Here is a 10,000-nt window from a genome sequence, read left to right as displayed (position 1 = left end):
ATGATGATGATGATGATGATGGTGGTGGTGATGATGATGATGATGATGATGATGATGATGATCATGATGATCATGACCAATCATGATGATGATCATGATGATGATCATGATGATGATCATGACCATCATGATGAAGATCATGATGATGATCATGATGATGATCATCATCATCATGACGACGTTTATGATGATGGCAACACTGCTATCGATAATGACTACCTTTCTTTGTCATCAGATACTGGATCAACAGACCATAAACTACCAGGGATTCTATTTCTATTTCCGATTGTATATTTGCTGGCGAGTCCACAGATGGTAAGTTAGTATTTACCAAAAATCCAGAGAACTTTCTGTTTGATGTTGTATTGCCCATGTCCGTCTGGATGTTCTGACGTTCAGGATTTGAAGGAACTTGTGTCTTCCTGATTACTAAGCAAAGACCCTGGGAACTGGTGCAGGAAGAATAGAGACTCCAGGTCTCGTTCTCTTCTCAGTGAAGATTCTGGTGAATGACCACCAGCCAGTGCGGCTTACCAGACGAAGACGATGAAGAGAAAGAAAGATGAGGAAGCTGGACCGAAGACGGGATCCACACAGTACCGCTTCTTTCAGTACGGCTCCAGATGAACGGCGACATCTTCCTCAGAGTCAGTGTCGACTTCTCGAAGACGACGAAGAAAAGAAAAAAGTGACTGCGTGGGAGGGAAATCGGGCGAACCCTTCGCCATTATCGCTCCCGCGCAGTCTTTGGGAGCTGAGGACGGGGGTGGGAGCATCAGCGAGTCCCACGCCTGATGTAGCTGATGCCCCTCACTCAAGGACGACGTGGCGGAAGGACACGCCCTCTATCGGGTAGAGGAACATCCCTGGCGGCCTTCTTCAGGCAACCACTGCAGCCCAGGAGGTTCTTGAGGATCCTGGCGAGGGTGTCCTTCAGCCTCCGTCGTCTTGTCCCTGGCGATCGTCGCTGTCAAAGGCGCGTGTTACGTCGCTCGCTTTCTTCGTCGTCAAAAATCTCCCCGAGACTGGACCAGGAGACGGGCGACCGGCACTCGCCCTTTGGTCAAGGCAGTGCAGTGCAGATGATCTCTCTCTCTCTCTCTCTCTCTCTCTCTCTCTCTCTCTCTCTCTCTCACACACACACACACACACACACACACACAATATATATATATATATATATATATATATATATATATATATATATATGTGTGTGTGTGTGTGTGTGTGTGTGTGTGTGTGTGTGTGTGTGTGTGTGTGTGTGTGTGTGTTGCAAATAAATCACTTGAACACGTGGTCAGAAATATGCTGGTAACAACTTAAGAAAGAGTGGATTTCTGTGTTTCTCTTTTTTAAGTGGTTACCAGCATATATATATGTGTGTGTGTATGTGTGTGTATAAATACATGTGTGTGCACATATACACAATACATGATATATATACATATATATATATATATGTATATATATATATATATATATATATATATATGTATATATATATAAATATATATCTCTATGTATGTATGTCTATATATATATATATATATATATATATATATATATATATATATATATACAATATATTCATATGTACACACGAGCCTGCCGACAGGAAACCTTTTGGTCTATAACGAGGTCGAATGCGAAAATATAACAAATAGATAAATAATAACATAAATAATAATAAGTAAATAGATAGGTTAAGTTAGATGATAAACATACAGGTAAATAGTAAATGATAATTAATGAACACACACACATACACTCTGAATATGTTGAAAGAGAAAAGCACAATGTGAAAACAAATTCTTTATTGGTACAACGTTTCGCTCATTCGGGTTTTATCAAGTACTCTACGTCATAAACATTGAATGAGAAAAATGTTGTTCAGACAATGACTTTGTCCTCAAACGGTGCTGTTCCTGATATCAAATATGTTGTCATTATTGGAAATAATGTTGATTGGCAACTCGGCACTCGAGAATCCGAACGACATTACGTAATGTCGTCATTTGTAGCTGATGACGTTTTCCAGCCAATCACGTATGTTTTTGAAATATTAGTTGAATTCAATAAAATATTTGCTCGGGATTGAAACACATGAACGTATCTATTATATTAGTGAATTATAATTAAGAAACAAATAAGGGACATGAAACTTTTGATTTGTATATTATGGAATTTTCTCGAAAAACAAAACAACGCGAAAACGGTCTGCAGACGGTCGGAAGGAACCACCAACTCAGCTCTTGATTTGAATATTCGTTCTCGGTCCCAAACAAACGGGCAGTGTTGTGGTCGAATTTCCTCGGTTTTGTGAGCCTCGTAGTCGTTTCTTTGTGTAAATTATGAATTCAGTAGTGCCCCGGAAGTCTAATAGCCAAGTGGAGAAAGAAAAATGTAATTTACATCCAGGATTTGGCGAGGAAAGTGAGGTAAGGAAAAAAAACTAATTGTCGACATTTGTCCATGCCATAAATTGTACTTAGACTAGAGTATTACGTAATGGTAATAGAAAACGATATCAAACCAACGAATCGAGGAAACATATTCTTTTTAACTGAACAGTAAATTGTGAAATAAAGTGTTCATTTATTGTAAACATAATTATGAAATGAAGATACAATCTAATAGAAAACGGAGGTACCACCTTTAAGCCAATGAGAGGCGTTTTCATTGAGCTAAAGAAAAGTTGCCATAGACAAGAGATTTTTAAATACTGGATCCGCGTAGAGTAGTTGAAAATTACAATTTTTTTTTAAAAGACTAGAAAGATGAATAGATTAATAAATTTGCTCATACGGGATATTTTATGAGTAAATTATATGTTGTAATGAACTTATTTGTGTATATAATTACTCCTTGCGGAAAAATGTGGCAATCTAGATTTCATTGTGGGAATTTTGTGGAAAAAATCTCACTCGCTTGTGGGAACTGGCATAGCTCACAGTGGCAACACTAAGGGAAGATACAAATACCAACAAATGACGAGAACCTAACGGGAGAGGACTTCTGTTCCTCTTCTTCCTGGAAGATCCGCTTCCGCGAAGACGGGACCTCCTTCTAAGTATCGGCTGAATGGTGAGAGAGGCAGAGGGGAGGGGAGCGAGTGGGTGGGGGAGGGGGAGAAGGCAGAGGGAGGGGATGGGGAAAGGGAGAGGGAGAGGATTGGTAGAAGGGGGAAGGGGGTGAGGGAGAAGGAGAGGGAGAGGTGATGGGTAAGGGGGAGAAGGGAGATGGGGTAGGGAGGGAGAGGGGGGAAGAAGGAAGAGAGAGGGAAGGGATTGGTTGAAGGGAGAGGGGGAGAGGGAAGGGATTGGTTGAAGGGAGAGGGGGAGAGGGAAGGGATTGGTTGAAGGGAGAGAGGGAAGGGGGAGAGGGAAGGGATTGGTTGAAGGGAGAGGGGGAGAGGGAAGGGATAGGGGGAAAGGGGAGAGGGATAGGGGGAAGATGAAACCGAGTTTCCTCTGATTCTTTTGTCATCCTCGCAGATTTGTCAATGTAATGTTGCACATAGACAAATGGATATAGAAATATTGTACTCTGATTTCGCTGCTAGATATTGCCTATCAGTTTGCCTATTTATCTTTTCATTCATATATTTATTTATTCATTTATTTGTTTACTAATTCATTTATCTTTATTCATTCATCTATTCATTTACATTTATATATTAATTTTTATTTGTATCTATTTGCTTATTTATATATTTATTTATTCATCTGTTTAATTCATTTGTTTATTTCGCTTTCGTCAAATTCAGTGATAATGTTTATTTACTAATTAATTTATCTTCATGTATTTATCTACTTACTGCATTTACAACCATTTATTAATTCTTATTTGTTTATTTAATTGATTGTTTAAATATTTATTTATTCATTTATCTCGTTTATTGACTTAATTATCTATTTTATTTATTTATTTATTTATTTATTCATTTATTTACTTATTTATTTAATTTGCATTCGTCAACTTAAGTGATAACGTGTGTGACTCTTAAACGCTGTGGCGTGTTCGGTTTGTATTCCTCTCCAGGAATGTAATGTCCCAAGCTCGATTCCTAACGGCTGTTGATCTTAACCACAGGATAGTTGGACGGCTTCGGCCGTAACAAACCCATGGCATATATTCTTATTTCAGATACACGAATCTACACCGTCATATTCATATCTTCATATTATGACATACCGGTACAAGTATAATGTTCTTGATTCATACAACATGACAATCGCATACAAAAAAAAAAGAATAGAATGTGAGCCAAATACCCTGAGAATTGTGCTCATAATTTCTGGGCTCAGACTTGCAGTCTCATAAAAACCTAGACTCTCACATTCGCGATTCTAAATTCACGCGATCTCGCGCCCGTGTTCGCGAATTGAAGGGAGAATCGCACTCATAAATTCGCGAGCTCAAAACTTCGCGATCGTAAATTCGCGTAAACATTTGTTAAAACGGCATTTCGCGAATCCGGTTCCTAATTTAGTAGATTTAGAGAAACACTGGACACGAGGTATCGTGTTTACATAACGCAGAATATTACATCATGAAACGATCTTTCAAATGGTTCCCTCCATGTCTCCACATGTATAACGATAGCCATCACTGTTGTTTGTTTCCATAACTAGAAAAGGACTTCGTCTACATTATTCTAGACTTCTAAGAACATTTCAACAATGTGTCTAGTATTCGTATAGGTTTAACTTCGTCTAGTTCGTCTCTGTTTCTTAATATATGGCGCAAAAATTAATTTGAAATTTGGACATTCGGAGGAAAAAATGTAACCAAAGTCATTTCCGCTCAAACGAAGTAAAAACTGGTGACGGGAATTTGCCCAGTGTGAAGCGGGCTTTGCTTGTCTTCTTCCATCTACTCGGTTAACAAAGGAGTGTTCGGCCCTGTTCACACTTGCGGTTTGGACCGCGGCGGTATATTCGTAATGCAAGTCAGTGGAGGCGTTCATACAACCGCGCATTTTTTTTTATACTATGTGCGTACCGCCGCAGTTCCCTCGCGGTTCAAACTGCTAGTGTGAACAGGGTCATATGGGCTCTAAATTTACCAGCGACGATTATTTATGGCTGCCGGCAAGTGATTTTATTCACCAATGTGAATCCACCCCGCGCAGCGAAAGTGTTAGCCTTATTGTGGCTTTTGTTATCGTTATCGTGATCGTATGCAGTTAATGGCATTATGATTAGTTATCGTCACCACCAGTATCGTCTCAGATTTTTTTTTTTTTTTTTTTTTGTCTGATACTATTTTTGTACGTTGGAGAGATCAACAACCCCAGAACACCCATGTAAAGATAAACCACTACCCCACATATCAGCTTGTAAATATAAATGATTCCAACAGTGACGATCATTTAGTTAAGGTTAGCTTAGTTTAGGTTAGGTTAGGATAGGTTAAGCTTGTTAAGATCGGCCAAAACCCCAAATATTAGCATTTAAAGACAAACAACCCTCATGTACTCTGAAGATGCAGGTCTTTCTTTATATCGTTCCTACATACACACACACACACATGCACACACACACACACACACACACACACACACACACACACACACACACACACACACACACACACACACACACACACACATATATATATGTATATGTATATATATATAATATATATATGTATATATACATATGTATATATATTCACAGATCCTCTTCCCCATACTCCAAGACCATTACATAAAAAAAAGAATAACAATAAGATAAATAGATATTAAAAAGTAAATAAAAAAGATAATAAATAAATAAATAATAGGAAATAAAATAAATAAATGAATCGACTCTGTAACTTTTCAATTTTTGTTTTTCTAGAAAGAGAGTAAGTGACGCGTGTGTATGAGGATGCTCCATCCCGACGTCAAGTCAATTTGCTTTTTATCAGTCACATGTTTTGGATGAAAAATCTAACGTTAACTTACATTACAGTCCTTAACAGTTTCTAAAAATTATAATTATAATAAATAGATAAATACAATGGAAATGACAGCTGTTTTAGATAGAAAATATACGACATTAACTTTAATTTCATTCCTGAACACTTCTAAAAAATAAACAAATAAATGAAATACATGAATAAAACATAACAAAATAGAATAGAACGAAATGAAATTAAAAAACAGCTATTTTGGGATAGGAAATATCTAACATTAAATTTCACTACAATCCTAAACACTTTCTAGAAAAAAACGAGTTTCCTTGTTTCTTTATTCATAAAACTTGCACTATCTTCACTTCCTCCCCCCACTAGCCTCTCTCTCACTCTCTCCTTCTCTCTACTCTTTTACTCTTTTTCCTGGATCAAACTACTCTTTTTTCCCCATCTCTTCCTCCTACCTCTCTCTCACTCTTTCCTCTTACTATTTCTTACCTTTCATACTTTCACCTTTTTTTCTAAATACTTTCTCATGTACGAGTATATTCCTCGCTTCCCTTATGTTACTTTCCCTTCTCCTCCCCTCCCTTCCCCTTCCCTTTCCTTCGGTTCATTTCCTTCGCCTCAGTTCTCTTCACTTTCCCTTCTCACACCTTCCCTTCCCACCTCTCTCCTTCCCTTCATACCCTTCCCTACCTTCCTCTTCCCCTTTCCACTCCTCCACTTCCCTTCCCTCCCCTTACCTCCCTTCCCTTCCCTCCCCTTACCTCCCTTCCCTTCCCTCCCCTTCCCACCTCCCTTCCCTTCCCTCCCCTTCCCACCTTTCCCCTCCCCTTCCCTCCCCCTACCTCTCTTCCCTCCCCTTACCTCCCTTCCCTTTCCTCCCCTCCCTTCCCTTCCCTCCCCTTCCCACCTTTCCTCTCCCCTTTCCTCCCCTTCCCACCTTTACCCTCCCCTTCCCTCCCCTTCCCACCTTTCCCCTCCCCTTCCCTCCCCTTCCCACCTTTCCCCTCCCCTTCCCTCCCCTTCCCACCTTCCCCTCCCCATCCCTTCCCTTCCCACCTTTCCTCTCCACTCACTCCCTTCCCTCCCCTTCCCACCTTTCCTCTCCCCTTCCCTCCCCTTCCCACCTTTCCCCTCCCCTTCTTTCCATGTATCTCCCCTTCTTCTCATTTCCTTCCCCTCCCTTCTCTTCCCCTCCCTTCCCCTCCTCTCCCCTTCCATCATCTCCCTTTCTTTTCACTTCCCTCTCTCCATTTCCATTGCATTCCCTTCACTCCTTTCCTCCATACCTCACACCTTACCTCCCTTTTCCTCTCTTCACCTTCACAACAACAACAACAGTAACAACAACAACAACAACAACAACAACAGTAACAACATCAACAACAGCAGTAACAACATCGAAACAACAAACAACAACAACGACAACAACAACAACGACAACAACAACGACAACAACAACAACGACAACAACAACGACAACAACAACGACAACAACAACGACAACAACAACAACGACAACGACAACAACAACGACAACAACAACGACAACAACAACGACAACGACAACAACAACGACAACAACAACGACAACAACAACGACAACAACAACGACAACAACAACGACAACAACAACAACGACAACAACAACGACAACAACAACAACGACAACAACAACAACGACAACAAGTGACAACAACAAGTGACAACAACATCGACAACAATATCTACAACAAAATCGACAACAACATCGGCAACAACATTGACAACAACATTGACAACAACATTGACAACAACATCGACAACAACATTGACAACAACATTGACAACAACATTGACAACAACATTGACAGCAACATTGACAGCAACATTGACAGCAACATTGACAGCAACATTGACAGCAACATTGACAGCAACATTGACAACAACAACCACAACAACAACGACAACAACAACGACAACAACAACGACAACAACGACAACAACAACAACATCGACAACAACAACAACGACCGCAACAATGACAGCAACATTGACAACAAAATCGGCAACATCGACAACAATATCGACAACAATATCGACAACAACATCGGCAACAACAACACAAGGGTCACATAATGTATTCATGAACAACAACAACAATAACGACGACGACAATAATAACAATAATAACAACAACGACAAAGCTACGATTCCCGGACCCATTGGGGGGAAAAGCCACATCATGAATTCCCAAGAACTACAGCCGAGGGTCTTCCGCGCCTCAACCCCCCCAACAACCCCCCCCCAAACCCCCCGCGAGAGGAATTCTACTGAAACATCAGCAAAAACTGCAGAACTTTCACCACACATATCAGCAGCAGGATAAAGAAACAGAGGGTGAAAAAAGGAGAGAGAGAGAGGGAGAAGGAGAGAGAGTAGAGGGAGAGGGGGAGTGGGAGAGAGAGAGAGAGAGAGAGAGAGAGAGAGAGAGAGAGAGAGAGAGAGAGAGAGAGAGGGAGGGGGAAAAGAGGGGTGGGGAGAGAGAGGGATGGAGAGTGATATATATGTGTGTATAATATATATATATATATATATATATATATATATATATATATATATATATATATATATAAAGAGAGAGAGAGAGAGGGAGGGAGGGGAAGAGGTAAATATAAAGAGGGTGGGGGAAAGGTAGAGAGAGAGGGGAAGAGAGAAAGAGAAAGGGAAAGTTGAGAAGCCTCAACTCCACACCATCAAAACCATGTTATCCTCAACAAGACCATCACATTATAAAGAACGAAAGAAGAACAGAACATTCACCATGAGTTCGGTGAAGACAACTAAGTTCACGAACTGAGACGAAGAACCTACTCATCATTTCTCGACGTCTTCCTCCACGCATTAGGGCGAAGTTCTTCGACTCTATAACTACTTCGTGGACATCTCCTTCTGTAGCCCACGGACAACGAGCCCAGCGAGTTCCTCTCTAATCATAGTTCGTCCTCGTTCTACCTCCCACTTCCTCGAGCACTCAAGTGGCTCTCAAGCTCCCCCTTGAGGACGAGTAAGAACCTCAACGTCTGAGGTTATCGCACTTCTCTCTCTCTCTCTCTCTCTCTCTCTCTCTCTCTCTCTCTCTCTCTCTCTCTCTCTCTCTCTCTCTCTCTCTCCCCTCCCTCTCTCTCTCCCCTCCCTCTCTCTCTCCCCTCCCTCTCTCTCTCCCCTCCCTCTCTCTCTCCCCTCCCTCTCTCTCTCCCCTCCCTCTCTCTCTCCCCTCCCTCTCTCCCCTCCCCTCCCCTTCCTCTCTCCCCTCCCCTCCCCTTCCTCTCTCACCCGTCTGCTCGTTCTCTCTCCCCTCCCCTCCCTCTCTCGCCCCTCCCCTCCCTCTCTCGCCCCTCCCCTCCCTCTCTCTCCCCTCCCCTCCCTCTCTCTCCCCTCCCCTCCCTCTCTCTCCCCTCCCCTCCCTCTCTCTCCCCTCCCCTCCCTCTCTCTCCCCTCCCCTCCCTCTCTCTCCCCTCCCCTCCCTCTCTCTCCCCTCCCCTCCCTCTCTCTCCCCTCCCCTCCCTCTCTCTCCCCTCCCCTCCCTCTCTCTCCCCTCCCCTCCCTCTCTCTCTCCTCCCTTCCCCTCCCTCTCTCGCTCCTCCCCTCCCCTCCCTCTCTCTCCCTTCCCCTCCCCTCCCTCTCGCCTCCCCTCCCCTCCCTCTCGCCTCCCCTCCCCTCTCTCTCTCTCCCCTCCCCTCCTTCTCGCCTCCCCTCCCCTCCTTCTCGCCTCCCCTCCCCTCCTTCTCGCCTCCCCTCCTCTCGCCTCCCCTCCCCTCTCTCCTCTCTCTCCCTCCCCTCTCTCCTCCCTCTCTCCCCCCTCCCCTCTCCCTCTCTCCCCCTCCCCTCTCTCCCCCCTCCCCTCTCTCCCCCCTCCCCTCTCTCTCCCCTCCCCTCCCCCCCCTCTCTCTCCCCTCCCCCTCTCTCTCACTCCCCCCCCTCTCTCTCTCCCCCCCCCCTCTCTCTCTCCCCGCCCGCACTCTCTCTCCCCTCCCCTCTCTCTCTCTCCCCTCCCCTCTCTCTCTCTCCCCTCCCCTCTCTCTCTCTCCCCTCTCTCTCTCCCCCTCCCCCC

General features: G+C 43.3%; 1 protein-coding gene across 1 annotated transcript in view; it reads left to right on the top strand.

Annotated features, from left to right (window-relative positions):
• The first annotated feature begins 2,259 nt into the window (after window positions 1-2,259).
• The window catches only part of LOC143040162 (uncharacterized), a 250,044-nt gene continuing 242,303 nt past the window's right edge, over window positions 2,260-10,000 (top strand). The window contains exon 1 of the mRNA XM_076210830.1: window positions 2,260-2,438. The gene's annotated coding sequence lies outside the window, so the exon portion shown is untranslated. The remainder of the gene's footprint in view (window positions 2,439-10,000) is intronic.

This window comes from Oratosquilla oratoria, chromosome 28, assembly GCF_046742065.1.
Source record: "Oratosquilla oratoria isolate Oo_2021 chromosome 28, ASM4674206v1, whole genome shotgun sequence".
NCBI classification, from domain to species: domain Eukaryota; kingdom Metazoa; phylum Arthropoda; class Malacostraca; order Stomatopoda; family Squillidae; genus Oratosquilla; species Oratosquilla oratoria.
This window is presented reverse-complemented; position numbering and strand designations above follow the sequence as displayed.